Source organism: Lichenostomus cassidix, chromosome 1Aa, assembly GCF_008360975.1.
Source record: "Lichenostomus cassidix isolate B80296 chromosome 1Aa, HeHo_3.0, whole genome shotgun sequence".
Lineage (NCBI taxonomy): Eukaryota > Metazoa > Chordata > Aves > Passeriformes > Meliphagidae > Lichenostomus > Lichenostomus cassidix.
The window spans coordinates 36,885,719-36,901,450 of record NC_139480.1 but is presented as its reverse complement, the minus strand read 5'-3'; the positions used below and the strand labels follow the sequence as shown (position 1 = coordinate 36,901,450).

Below are 15,732 nucleotides of genomic sequence, written 5' to 3'. Positions count from 1 at the left end.
TGAATTAAAAATGGACCAAAAAAAATTCCTCCTTAAAATGCTCAGTCCCACCACTAAGCTTTCTTATTGTGATCCAGTTACAAATAGGAGAAAAACACAAGGGCAAGATAAACCCAACAATGAAACAAAAATCAAGAAATCAATATTGACACAAAGAAGCACTCATAGCATTGATACAAAGAAGCACCCTGTGAGAGACAATTTCTTCCCCAGAATAAAGAGAGTTCCAACGAGAAATAAAATTGTAGTTATTCTCAACACTACAATGTGAGGCAGCTATTCTTACCCATTTTTATCTTCACACACAATTGAAGATGATAGCAATGAAGGACTAATCAAGCAATAAGGACAAGTCCTTTCCAAAAATAACCAGAAACAAACAGAAGATGTGTTTGCCTTGGGAAATCACAGGAATACAAACTGTACACTAAGCTACCGAAAGAAAGAACACATACCCAGGTAGCTTGTTACCCAAACATAGCTTTAGCCTAATACATTTTACCTAAGCATATAATGAATCTTGCTTGCCATTGAACTTTTGAGAATCACCTCCTTCTGCAGATAAGCAGTGTATTACAAATACACTTACCAAAGTAAACTCAGATGCTTAGAGAGCATTTTTCTATTCATTATTTAGAGCATCCTGGAAAAGTCTGTGGAATAAAAACCAAGAATGTAAAGCGTTAACTGCCCATAAAATGGGAAGCAGTCATTAAAACTATGTTGTTAAAATCTTCCATAAATTTAGGATTTTATTGGATTAAGAAGTGGATCAGATTCAATAGTACGCTATAACCTTCCCAAGCACACACAGCTTTTCTCACCCTATTTCCACAGAATCTGAAGCACAGCAGGACAGAGCCAGATATCACTCTCAGGTGCAGCCTGTTCCCAACCCCACCTGTGATTTCCCCCACTTGACAGTTTCACAGATGCACAGAATGCACAAATCCATAATGCCAGGATGCAGGAAAATGAAACATGAGATACCATGGCAGGCATCAACATCTGGATTTATGCTTATAACATTTATAAAGCCAAGATAAGTCAAAACCAAGCTGTTAAAACCCAGCAGTTTCTCTGGTTCATTTCGTGGTCAGACATGTGAATTATATTATTTCCCATGCCTGGCAATTATTCTACGCTAGGCAATTAAGCTATTTTGTGGAACTGCATGGTGTTTTCAAGCCAAAGTTGGACAGAATGCAAATAATTTTGTTTAGACTGCCCTCATTACTTTTAACATGCAAAGCACAGGGTGGCAATTCTTGCTTGTTCCATTCAGCACATTGTTCTGTGGTCTTCAGCCTTTTCAACATAAACAGCTGTAATTAAATGCTCTTGGCTGGCTTTTTTTTTTTTTTTACAGTAGATCCCAATTTATTATTCACTATTGTACACTGATATTTAACATACACATAATCACAGAATAAAATATCCAGAGTCCTAGATAGCGTGATGATCACGCACTAAATAACAGACTTTTACTAGGTCACCTATAAATATAAAAGTCAAGGTGAGTTAGAGCTCTTTCACAATTTTATTCTCTTAACAGACACAAAATAATTATGCAATAATAATTTCTAGTAATTTACAGATACTTATAGTGAAATAGTCTTCCAGACACATTTATCACTGCAAACACAGGCCTAGAAGAAGTGGAGCAAGGTATCCAAACCGGAAGCATCCTTAGACTTTCTTGCTAAACAACACAATGAGGAAATTGCTGTGTAGAAATATTGGTGACAGCAAGTGACTTCCTCCTCTAGAGAAACTAAGGAAAGCATTCAGGGTGATGAAGTTTCTGGTTTAAATACCTCTAACACTTGTCTAAATTCAGTTGGACTTAAGTCAGGTGAAATGTGTCTGAAAGAATGCTTACTTCACTACGAGCTACAGGTTATTAATAGACTAATGGGGAATAACCCCATAGTACATTCTGAGAATTAACCAGAATTATCCTTTCTATATTACCCTTATTATCAACACAGATAGTTCTCAAAAAGTTTACACTGACAGGATTTTCAAAAAGCAACCAGAATCCTCACGCTCTCTGCTGGCCTCTTCCTTGGAGTAGTAGTAGTACTAGTAGTAATAATAATACTTTCCTGTAAGTGGTACATTCACTAATTATTTGGTGGAAGTTAACACCATTATCTTTACAGAGTCGGGATGTTGCAAATCAACCTAGCTGAGGAGAAGGTTCAGAGAGGGCAAGTTGTAATCAACTATTGTTTTGGTCAGTTTTAATGGTTCTACAAAATCTACAAAGAAAAAGTTGCTGTACAGCCATAGGAAAAATTTAGATAATAACCTTTTTTCCTGGGTTTCTTCCCACTGTCATTGGCCTTCAGATGTATTAAAACTCCAGGACTACATAAGGTGCATTCCAAAGGCTATCAGGGAGGCTGCACACCAAAACACTGCTCTGTGGTTGTTATCACTGTCAAGGGTGGGAATGAGGGCTGCGTTAGAGACCCAAGAGATTACTTTCTTTTCCAAAATCTGATTGTGCCCACATGGACATTCTCAGCTTTTGCCATACCAATAAAGCAACTTTGAGGCAGGTCCAGGTATAAAACTGTTATTGCAATTTGCACTTTTTGTGTACAGGGTAAGTCTACTGAATTGCATCCTGGGTATTATCAGCTGCACTGACAATGTTTTATGCTTAAGAGAGTTGTATTTTTATTAAAACATTTCTGGAAATCTAGATAGAGAAATTATTTTCCAGGTATGCTGATAGGAAATGCCATGCAAATTTTACAGGGAGACAACAGCAGTTTTCAGTATTAATACCTCATTATTAAAATGGAGCTTCTAGTTTAGGTGCAGTTATAATAAATATGGAATTTGGGGGCTGGGAGGCAGGACACATTGGACACAATACGCATTTCCCTCTTTCACACACAATATCGTCTATGCCAGGACCAAAAGTAAGTGCCATCTGTAAATCTCAGTGTACAGCTAAAACCAATCCAAGATACAAACCACCCTTTGTTCTTGCCCATCAGTGTTCCTAGGGATGGCAGCATGGCTGAGAGAAATGGTGGGAGAGTATCAAGACACCATGATGGGGCACATTTTGTGCAAGGCATGCTTTGTCCCACTGTCCTTGAGGTTGATACTTCAGACAATAAAAATAAGGCTCACCACAAACATTCTGCGATATTATTCAGCTTCACATTGAAGATAGGCAGGTCAGGGATATAAAGGATATAACTTCCACACTTGATATGCTCCCATGAAACTTCTAGGTAATGTGGCACCCCAGTACGACTTCAACAATTTACCCATAGGAATAGCTTCTCAATGGTCTTATAAAACCTCTAATCATGAAAGCTTCTTATCTTTCTTTTTAGTCTTTTTTCACAGGGAGAAAGCATTTAGAGTCTCTGTATGGGTCTAACTGCAAACATTATGATCAGGCACACAAGGAGTTATCAGAAAAAGAAGATGACGTTGACTCTTGGAGGATTTGAGAGCAATGCCAGAGAACACTGCTTTTAGCCAGCAATCAGAATAAGAAGCCAGTATCTATTCTCTGCAAACACGTATGATAGAAGTGCCATAGAAAGGCTTGTCTGCACCAGATAAAAGCAGTCTGGAAGGCAGCTGGTGAGCCAAAAAATATCTCTAAGCACTGAGGCTTGCCCACAGAATTATTTATTCTGATACAAAATTAATTCTGCTCCAAACACACACCTGATTTACAGCAATACAAAAAGCTTCAGTGTTTACAGTTTTTTCTAATCAATGCAATGGTTGTTTACTTAGATAAAAAGTGACCCTATAAGAACAAGTCTAGAGATATTTCCTTTATTAAGTGCATGTGTGGCTAATATTTTGTATTATTTCTGTAAGTGGTGTCACCCTATTCTCTGCATTTCTTCATAGGGCAAAACTCCTCTTCAGTACAGAATGCTATGTGGAGCCACCACATGATCACCAAAGATAGAATTACAATTGTTTGCGTCGTCCCTGGCTCCAGTCAATGCACATTTAAACATTTATTTTCAGATTTTTTAGGCATTAAAGGAAAAGATAAAGGGCAAGCTAATACTTACATCCTTGCAATGCTTTTCTGCAAAGAAGGATGGCAACTGCTTCAAAATCATCAGACTGAATGCACATATTAACACTGGTGCACATAATGAATTAGAAAAAAAAAAATTAAAAATTACATGTATACACACACACACATATATATATGAGACTGTTCTATTCTCAGAAACTACTGTTATAAATGGTAGTGCAACTCAAATCTTTTTTGTTTTCTCAATCCTTTTTATCTTACATAGCAACCTCCATCAGACAGGCTCAATTCTCTACACAGAATTTAGAGCTGCTATTACATGACAATTTTATTTCACACCTGGAACCAGTACCAGACAGGAATGGCTTCTCTCTTCCATCATCCCATTTTTTTGGCCACTGAGTATCAGAGATAAAGAAGCATAAGAAAGGGAATACAAAGTATATTTTTAAGAGATAGTCCAGTCTTAGCCTTTTACTATGATGTCTCCTAAAGATTTGACGTGAGGGATGACAGTTTTGTTGCATGCAGAGTACTCTGTGCCAAGATACATAACTGAGCATTAGACCTAAATGACATTTGGTTATCTTACCCAGCACTGCCCTGCTACATATGTAATCTCTTAAGATATTCATAAAACATCTACATTTCACTGTGCCTTACAGCACTGCTGAAGACAGAAGAGCCACCTTACAAAAGAAGACGGGCAAATATTCTCCAAAATCTGCCAAAAACCTGGATGGGATATAAGAAAAAAAGACAACATCAAGGTGAAAATAAAGGGGAAAATAGAAAGCATAATCTCAGATTCTAGGTATACAATGGAAAGAGTAAGCAAGAAAATACAATTCAATCAAACAATGCAAGTACACCTACGTGGATCTTAAATTGCTCTGACCTATTAAGTGAAGCAGTCTCTTTATGCAAGAAAACTGTTTATGAGGCTCATGAGAAAGAGAAAGGCTAATCAAAAATAGCAGAGAGCACACATACCTTTGAAATTTTGTTTCCTAGGGAGCTATTAAGCCTTCATTTCTCTTGCTTTTAAGTTTTGATTGGCATGCTGAGAAAAGATGCAGCTGACCTGTGTCTGAGCAGTGGCTGATCTTCTGGGAGTTTTAATCATTTACAGCTATTGCTCTAACCAGATTGCCAAGACATCAGAAATCCCAGAAAAATGACTAAATACTTTCTTTTGTGCACTCTACAAAATTTCCAGGAAGAAGAGGGCCCTGGGCTTTGGGAAATATGTAGATATATGGTAGCTCTATGGCGACTAATATATCTGGTATTTTGCAATACCCTATATCTATGTTAAAACTGCTACCATCCATGAATGGCAATGCAGCCCAAGGCGAGGTGTTTTCTCTCTGGATCATAGGCTGTCAATATGACAAACAGACTAAAGTTTCACATATGTTGCTCTTTTGAGTAATTTATATCTGCAAACACAAAAACAACATACTGACGGTTCACCAGTTATTCTTCCATGAAACAGTTAAATCCACCCCACCCCTACCTTACTGGAAGTAAGAACTCATACTCCTCAGTTTGATAAATCTAAGTCCTTAAAACTTAAGCATATCATTAAATTACACAGCCTCTCTTTATCTATCAAGACTTGCTAAATAACTCTATGGGATAAAAGATCCAGCTGCATTTTCAGAGCATTTTCAACTCAATGCCTGTTAGAAGTGATAAAGCAAAAGATCTTACATATGCTCAAAGACAATTTCACAGGTGCTTCAAAAGTTGCTAATTCTTTCAGTATTTGTTTAGTGGCAGCCTTTTTGGTTGAACCCCCTGCTTATCACAAGAAATTACATATAGGTGCTGATCAAACATTGCAAACAGTGCTCTGTTACACCTGCTGCCGCAGCATTCAATACATGTCCAGACCAGTCTCTTGCAATTGACTCAAACAAATATTTGGCTTAAACAACCACTCCTAGAGACTGCAGAGCAGAGCAGAGAGGTAAGTGACTAAATGAGACCACTAACTGGGGGTTGGGGAAGGAGTAAAGGGGGGGAGGCGATAAATATATAAATATTTTTATAGAAAGAGCCAAGTGACAAAAAATATTTTAAAGATTAAAAGCATCAGCAGGTGGTGCTATCTTAACCATGAACTAAAAAGATAATCTAAAGGTAGAAGTTTGCTTGTCCTCAACTGCATCACAAACTAGTTTGAATTTTGGCCTGGGAAAGACCTGCTGGGTATACTGCTTCCTGGTCTGCCAGTGCAGAATACATTACTACATTGTATTTTCTAATGCTTTGTTCTGGTATTATACTAAATTCCCAAGTGACACAGCTAACAGTGCTTCCCACATGAGAATATTAAACAGCCCAATGGAGATGAATCCTCTAAGAAGTTTCTGAAAGGATGGTATATAGAGTTAAATTTTAAGCTGAATTTTACATTCTTCAAGCAATTTATATCAATATTTGCCAACACAGATAATTGCTCACTCCATATATTTTTACATACTGATTGTAACCTCACAATTCTGAGCACATTAAAAATCTTCTTTTATTAATATGAGTATCTAAGCAAACTTTGATTTCTTACTTATCTCAGGTGTCAATCCATTCAAGTGAAACTCAAATAGACCTTGAGAGTAGTACATATACAACTGCATTCCAAGATGTCAAAGCACAGTCAATTGCCCCCAAGAATCTCTAAGATGGAAGTCCATTCACAGCTTACATTAAAAGAGCTTTAACTATCAATATCTGGAAATACAGGAATATTTAGACAGTCCTAAGCTTCACTGAAAATGTAGAACTAAAGTGGGTTTGAGGTAAAACACGAAACAATTGTTATGGGAAGTACAGATTTTCGTGTCTACCTAGAGCACGTGTCCACTCAATAATGCCTAAATTATGTCTCAAGACAGTAGTGTACTTAGAGAACAATGTCACACTTCACTTGTAAAGAGATTTCCATCACTAGGTACACCAAATTACCCAGTGTTTGTGCGACAATCTTGGGTGGGGTTCACTTGAACAAACACAGTTGCATAAATCTAAACTCATGGTTCTGTGGTCTCTTTGTAGTATGAGAAAATATATAAGCATTTTTAGAATTAAATTCTCATCCAAACTAGCTGAGATGAATCATGACCTAAGTGGCTTTGGAATGCACAGACTTTTGCTGTATGTATGAAATCAGGTGAGAAAAATCTTTTCCTTCAAACCACACGTCTTCAGGAATGTGAGGCTCATACATTCAAACAACTGTTAGGAAGCCATTAAAAAAAAAACAAAAACAAACAAAAAACCAAACAAAACCAAAAAAACAACCAAACAAAAACCAAACCACCCAAAACCCAACAAAATCTAAACCACACCAACACTCTGGTCAAGTCCTACTGGAATAATCCCATACAAGTCACCTACCAGCAATTACCAGCCATCTCTTCATTCAAAGTGGACATGCAGGAACAACTGATCTTTTCTGGTTTGTCACAGATGATAATGTTGACTGTCACAATAATTGAGCTACTCTAGGGGAAATGAATCTGCTCCTTTCACAAAACATTGTCTACAACAATTGCTTTACTGAGAGCTATACCTCTTTTTTCTTAAAAGTTCAATGCTGACTTGGCAGATAGTTTTTCAATAGCCTCACAAAAACTTATCTGATTTACTTTTGAGTATGAAAAGCAAAAATACACCTCAAATACTTCAAACTCTGTCCTGTTTGTTATTTGTTGATGGTAAAGAAAATGTATTATATAGCTACTCAAGTCAACAATAAACCTCATTGTTGTGGTTAAGAATTATATTCTCCAATTTAATCCTGCCAAAACCACTCCACACTTGCTTCCCTCTCCCCCTCCAACTGGAAGCCTAAAAGGCACACATAGAACATGGGTTGAGATAAGAACAATTTACTGGAAAGAGCAATGAGATAAGAAAATTATCAGTAATGGCAACAAAATTAATAGGAAAAGGTATAAGACAAAGCAAGGATTTACACAGAAAGCCCACAACAGTAAACAAATACCAACTGGCTCTTCCCCACCACATTTTCTCCCAATGGGAGGAACACACTTCTCAGAAGCGCAAGAGAATCCATTTGCCTGACCCCAGGCAATGACTGTGAGATGATAGAGAAAAACCTCCTAGTCATGTCCCCTCAGCTACTGCAAAAATTAACTCTGTCCTGGCCAGAACTAGGACTCTCTTGAAGGCAAAAAGTAGGCCTTTCGCTCTTTTTTTTAAACCTTTGAAACAGCTTTGAGAGGGTTTTGTCTCTTAATATGCAGAACATTATTTTGACACTCATTTCTTAGTAGACAGAGCTTGGCCTATTTGTGTAATGTAACACTGAAGATCTCCTTATCACGTCATACAAGTTACTTGCCCTGAAAAAATAACAATAACTGGGACAATCTCATGACTTCTACCTGTGTAAATACTACCCTTTAGATCTGAGTAACATGGATCCCTGACCTAGCTACGAGTTCCCTCCTTACCCATATTCTGTGTCTGTATTTAGGGGTTCTGGGATTCTTTGTCACACAGAGAGATTGAAGAAATTTAAATGGAAGGCTCTCTTTGCAACGATTTATAATACCATTTGTAATGCCTTCTACTACTTACTGCATGAATTAAATTGTCTGGAGGACTTCTGATTTTGTTTCTCATATCTAAGCAACTTTTAATGTCATATAGTACTGCAGACTTTCTTTAGATCCCAAAAGCTATACTATAACACTCAATGCTTTTTGTTAATCCACCCTCATCCAACATAACAGTATCTATGCTGTGATTTTAAGACCAGGCGAAAATCAAGCACAATTATAGCCATTTGCTCAACCTTTCCTCTGTCCCTCCCACCCGGATGGAATGGGGTGGACAATCAAAGTAAAACTTTTATGTTGAGATAAGAACAATTTAATTAAAGCTGATGATAACACTGATCTACAACTCAGCTGAGGTGAGCTACCAGAGGTTCTATTCCTCTTTTCAAACTAACACATTCCAGCCCTTCAAAAAGTGCCAAAAAACGAACTCTGTTCGAAACGTGCAATAATTAACGAAGAAAAAAAGAAATGCTAATTATCAATAGAAATAATTCTTATTGTCTCTGTTGAGACAGCTGTCTTGTAATTTGCCCTCCCAATTACTAAAACGTGATTCATGTCACTAACGTGCTGCTGAATTAGACCACAAATGTGCACTGCTTGCACTGTTGTATTTACATCTAAATATTGTCAGTCTCCCAGACACTATTAGTAATCAACACACAGAATATGTATCACTCAACATAAAGAAATGCAAAGGCCAGAGATCATCCACATTGACAAAATAAGCCAAATTGCTTCATGTGATGAAACATACATGGACTGTGAACAGTGTTTAGCTGGATAACATCTGCAGCTCATCTGTATAATAATCCAATTTACCATTAGCCTTACATAATCAGAAATCAGGTATGAAAGAACTCCAAAAGAGAGATTTAACAGCTGGGCTGAGTATGTATTTTAAGAAAATCTGCTTTCTGAAATTAAAAACTCAAATTTAATTATTTTGTTCACCAGATGCTCAGGCTGGCAAAAAGAAGAATGAAATGGTTCTGCAAAATGTATTATGTACTCTATCACAGAAATAATATCTACCTGAAGTATTTTCTGTACTTAATTGCATTATATAGTGTACAAATATTAAAAATTTTCACCCTAAAAAGATGTCGCAGTCCCATTAATTTTTCACAGCCAATTTCAGAGTAAAAGGGTATTCTTGAACATATTACTGCATCTAAAAGTTTAGCAAATATTCACAGAATATTATTTTTATGCAGAAAAATACTCCATACTTTTTTTACACACTCAAGGTAAATTTACACAAAAATTCAATGACTGCTATTAAATAGCATGTACACAGATCTTAGAGAGATACAAAATCTCAATGTTTATATTGTATCTCAATTACTTTCCCATATCTAAACCCAACTTTTTCTTTTAGTAATTTAGATGAAGCAGTCTAAACAGCCTCAACCAAAATAAAGATTGCTACAGCTATTACTGGATAATACTAACAACCACATTGAAATACTGGTACAGTTTTGATTTGTTTTTAAAAATAAAGCACTACTTCCCAAATCCAGCAAATTTATAAAAAGCGTGATATGAATGATGTCTCATTTTACAAAGGCCTATACATACCAGGTGATGTACGAATGCATGATTTTTCATCATGTCACTGTGAGATTCTGCATGAAAACACTGAATTATTATTACTTACATATTTCTACATTCTCACTGTTTATAGATTTAAAAATAAAATAAATAGCACCATACGAGTAAAGGTTAGGAGAGAAGAAAAAGCTCAGGAAACAATACCTTTACCCAAGGAGTGGATCATATTTCAGTCATAGAAATTTAATGGTTCTTCAGGAAGCATAATGAACAGCCTTATCTCAGGAGACCTGTGTTCTCTACACACAGAGTGGTGACAGCTCATCCTTACCAGAAACCGATACAAGGAGGAAAGCACTTGCCTGAGAGTGTTAAACCCACAGCATGTTAGATGCCTGCTGTCATCAGAGACAAGATTACCATGCAGCCTACCAAGTTAGCTCAGATACTGCAGTTCAGACAAAGAGACCTTTCTGTATTTCTCACCACCAAAAATCGAGGACATCTCTGTTTAATTTGAGCTTGTTTGCCTTTACTAGTCTGGCAGCTCACTGCCTAATTCCCCATACCACTGCATCAACAAGCCAAGTCTGGTCTTGGCAGGCAGTGGGGAGTTACACAGGCAGTAAAGGCAGTCCCCTGGAGTGGAAGGGAACACACGACTTTATCCTGCCAGATTAGGAGCAGTAATGATTGGCTGCAAGACTATTTTGCACAGGCGTTCTCTGATACAAAGTGGATCTCTAGTATTGAACCCTTGAGTACAGAGATAAAAGGGAGAGCTGTGAAACATTTGGGGTCACAGAAGTATTTGAATAAGCCTTCTCCAAAACAACAGCAGAAAGAAAACCAGACTAACTCAGCAACTACGCACTTATGCACAGAACATTCCTAGATAATAGGAAACAGAACACAGTCTTTTGCACAATTATCATGGTGAAAATTCATGAGCTGGTCATTCAATGTAACTGAAGCAAGCAAACAGCTGTGTGCTCCATAAGAATTTGAGACAGGGATGGGTAAGTAAGATTTGTGAGCAATAAAACATATACTCAACTATACCGTAAACAAATATTAAAAAGAAAAAAGCCATCCCTAGCTCTCTCACCTAGATATTTCTGTGCATAACTTCTCAGTAACTTCAAACTGTAGTCTAGTATTTATGGTCTAGAGGAACTTAATTGCTCTAAGATCAGCAAGGTTTATTAGCACTCTACTGCAGTGCTGGACACCCACACTAAACATCAATACCTCCACACGGAACAATTACATTCTGCTTTCAATATATGTCAACTAATATACAAAGAAAGCATCACTAAGAGCAATATCAGGCTCTCTACTGACGAGCCATAAAAGCAACTGTTATTCACCAATACTAAAAAAGGGGGGAAAAGTCATGTTTAAAGCCATTTTTAAAATCTGGTTAAACATTTAGGGTCTCTGTATTATGGATATATTTGTTTACCTTGAACATGCTACTAATTTGTAAGAGCAAAGGAACAAGGTCATGCCAACCCCTCCCTTATCCCTTTTTATTCTTACCTCTTAATAAAATGAATTTAAACAAATAAACACAGGCCATTATCATGACTACCTCACAAAAACTGGACTAATAACAAAGATAGCTTATCTGTGTGGTTTACAACAGATGTTAGTAGCATAACACAGTCAAAATGCAGAGACCCATATTATAATTTATGATCTGAAATTGTTTTCATTAAGTACTTATAGTGACATTTCTCTGCATAATATTTTCAAGAATAAAACATAATCAAAACAATACTGATGTTTTATAAGCAAACCACTTTCTGCTCCAGCTCCTATAATCAGGCTAAGAAGCATCTTAGCAGCCATTCACGCTCACAAGAACACAATTTTCTATCTCCACGTGAAATGGTGAAAGAATTAATGACAATGACCGTGAGATTCACATTTCATCACCTTGTTTTGTGAGCTCTCTTTCCTTTATATAAAAATCATTGTTGTGCTAGATAAACCATTTAACACCATGTCCTTCATTAGCACAGAATGAAAAATGAAACGGAGAGAAGATAGTCTCCATCCTGTTCACAGCAGGCAACCGCCCATAGTAAAAAAGAAGCTATGATCACAAAAGCAAGTATTAAATGCCAGTTTTAGCAGAGCCAGGAGGCAAGCTGAAAGCTGGAGGAAGGCCATCTAGGACAGGGCAGAAGCGCAGGCGGGACAACTTGCCATACTGCTGCCCACGGTGCATATGTTCTGTAGGTACAGGATGAGGCAGCATTGCCAATCTGGCACCTCAGCGGAGCCCTTACTTCTCTTGCACAAGTATTCAAAAACAGTTTGCTGTCTTCATTATAAAAAACTTTTTCTCATATATTCCATTTATATCGTGCCCTTTGCCAGACAATTTTCAAGTGCTTAATATTAATTAGCTCTCAAAAGGCATATTTAAAGAGTAGACAATCATTTCATCCACACTTCTATCCTCTCTGGCACAATGTGGTGACAACAACATGACAGCTACTTAAAAAGCAAAATATAATAATGGAGAACCTAAAGCTGCTGAGGGTAAATTTTCTTAAGGTCTGATTTTCAAAGCCTATTCAAGGCCCCAGCTGAGCTCCTGTGGGCTTCTTTGAAGCTTCTAACTTTCCTAATCAACCCAAGGATCTTTTTTCAAAGAGAAATTAAAATCTCAATATTATTAAACCCCATTAAGCACATATCTTTGCCCCTTGCTTTATTTTCTTATTTGAGTTTTTTTTACGTTTCTGTGCAGTATTTATGGGTGTTTTTTGTTCCCTATGAATATTTTGCCTCTCCTACTTTATAGAAGGATATGTTATTACTATTTCTCAAACTTAAGAGTATGTTTTCTATTTTCCTTCATGTAAAATTCAAAATATTAAATTAGGATCATACACAAAACCAGGATGGAATAAGAATAGTGAAGGAAAAAATTATGAGATTATATTTCAAATGTCTGAAAAATGCAGAGCTAGACAACACCTGGCAGGTAGGGTACAATATTGCACAGTTGGTTTGCATTTAAAAGACTTAATGTACTAACAGTGATAATTAATTTATAGTCATTTGCTATTGAGATATTTTTTCTTGTTCATCTGCTATTTATGATATACTAAGTCCACTTTTTTCAATGGCAAACACTGCAGACTCTAGCACAAGCACTAGAAAGCGCACTGGAGGAGCAAGAGAAAAGGATTTTGGTCTTGTCAGAACAGCAAAATACTATTTTAAAATATCTAGTATGGGTATTGAGATGGTATAGATAAATTATCTGTAATGAACTGGGTAGCTGATGCTAATAACCAAGCTAAATTGGTAAAATAACCAATTAAAATGTCATCTTTAATTAAAATGCCAATTAGAGCAAAGGGTTATTAAGATACATGTCACTAAAACTGATGAATCCTAATTCTTTTACAGGATGTCTTTTCTTTAGCCTCCTGGAACAGTAACAGCTCTTACCCAAAATAAAACTAAGCTCTCACTGCTTTTTTTTTAACACACATTACATTCAAACTATTCCAAAAGGCAAAAAATAATAGTTCTACAACACAAAAATAAATTAACCAGCTTTTAAGACAGAGAGATATCCAACCAAAAGAAGCCAAAAAGAAAAAAAAAAAGGCATCAAAAGAAAAAAAGAAGGGCAAATATGCTAGCCTGAGGGTAGCTTGGTATGGCAGCTGATATGAAATGCAGATCATTCTTCCCAGCCCCCCACCTCTGGAAGGAAGTCTTCCTCAGATTTCAAAGCTTGTATAATGAGGAGCCAATAAAACATTATCATCTGCTAATGCCTATTACCGCTGATTCACAGGCTTCCTTTCCCTTCAATTAACCCACATCACATAGATCACCATGGTTTACTAGACAGTGCATGAGGATGGGGATTACACTACAATTGACATAAGATAATGACACACACAGTAGAAACAGGGCAGTAATACCTTCAACTACCACCCCTGTAATTGGTGCCAAGATATTGTAATGACAGATCTATTAGCATTAGGTCAGTGGGAAAACATCTGGGTTTCAAGCTTACATTGGGCAGTTTTCTGGCCTGACCAAAAACTCATCATTCTGTGTTTTCTTCCCTATTTGCTCAGTGGGCTTTGGATCAAGACAGCATCATTATTTTGGTATCTCAGTATTGCTGCATTCAATCACATCAAGAAACAATAAATCCATGCATATAAAATAGTCCACCAACTGGATCTCATGCTGCCTTCCTTCTATTTCCTCAAACCAAAAACTTATCAAAAAGGAACACAACCCAGTGAAACTTCATTCACTATCTGAAAACAGGCTTCCAAATCTAGAAAGCAGCAGCCAAATGAACAAATATCCCCACATACATAATTATTTTGTTTCAATATGCCCACTTCTTTGGTTTCATCTCAGCCTAGCCTTCCCTCTGCTTTGCCACCAACACTCCCTTACACTGCTTCATTTAATGATCTCACTGGAAAATGCAATTAATTTCATGAATATGTGAGCCAGCTAATCTGTTCCTGGCCTAATCAACCTTAGCTTCTGTGGTTTTACCTTCCAGAGTAAACCTTACCTGATTCTACTCTACTATACTACAAAACTAAAATGAAGGATTAGATGACTCAAACCATCTCTACAGTTTTCTCATTAATCATGAAAGCAAAACAAATGACACAACACACTCAGTGCCTATTTATCACCGTTATTTACAGCTTCTTTCTATTCTATAAATTCCTTCCATTACCACACGACATGTCTAATAACAATATCAGAAAATTCATAAATCTCACACTCCTAAGGTTTTGGGATTTTTGTTGTTGATGTTTCTATAGGTTTTTATAACCAAACAAATTTTAGAATGACTGTATTTTTAATATTTCTTCCTAAGGAGAACACAACTTTATTCCAGACTGTGATGAACTATTGAGAGAGACATTACCACCCTCTTCATCAAGATCTCCAGAGCCATCACTGACAGTGCTGTAACACATTTATTATGCCTTCTTCCATATTGCCTGTTGACATTCACTCTTCCCTTTGATGATGAAATATGCAAACTGTACAGGCAGAACTATGAGGTTTACATTCCGCTTAGTTCTACCTCCTGAAATTCAGCCATGGGGACAAGACCTGAGTGACACATTCCTGCAGGCCAACCAGGACATTAAATGTCAGACCAGTTTTGTAACGTAACATTTCCAGGAAAATAAGGGAGTTCAAAAAGCTGTCTGAAACTTATTATTAAAACCTCAGAAAATTGCTTTTTTGTAAGGTTCATAAATTGGCAACTGATCACCGAATCAACTAGGATGAAAAAGACCTTTGAGATCCAGTCCAACCTATGACCTTACAAGACCTTCTCAACTAGACCACGGCAGTGAGCGCCCCACCCAGTCTTTCCTTAAACACTTCCAGGGATGGTGACTCCACCACCTCCCTGGGTGAGCATTTCAATGCTCAATCACCCTTTCTGTGCAGTTCTTCCTAACGTCCAGCATGAACCTCCTCTGGCATACCTTAAGGCTGTGTCCTCTTGCTAGTTAT

At 37.0% G+C, this 15,732-nt stretch overlaps 1 protein-coding gene across 2 annotated transcripts in view; it reads right to left on the bottom strand.

The window, feature by feature from the left end:
- Positions 1-15,732, bottom strand: part of NAV3 (neuron navigator 3) — a 508,081-nt gene that overhangs the window by 382,248 nt on the left and 110,101 nt on the right. The window lies entirely within an intron of this gene.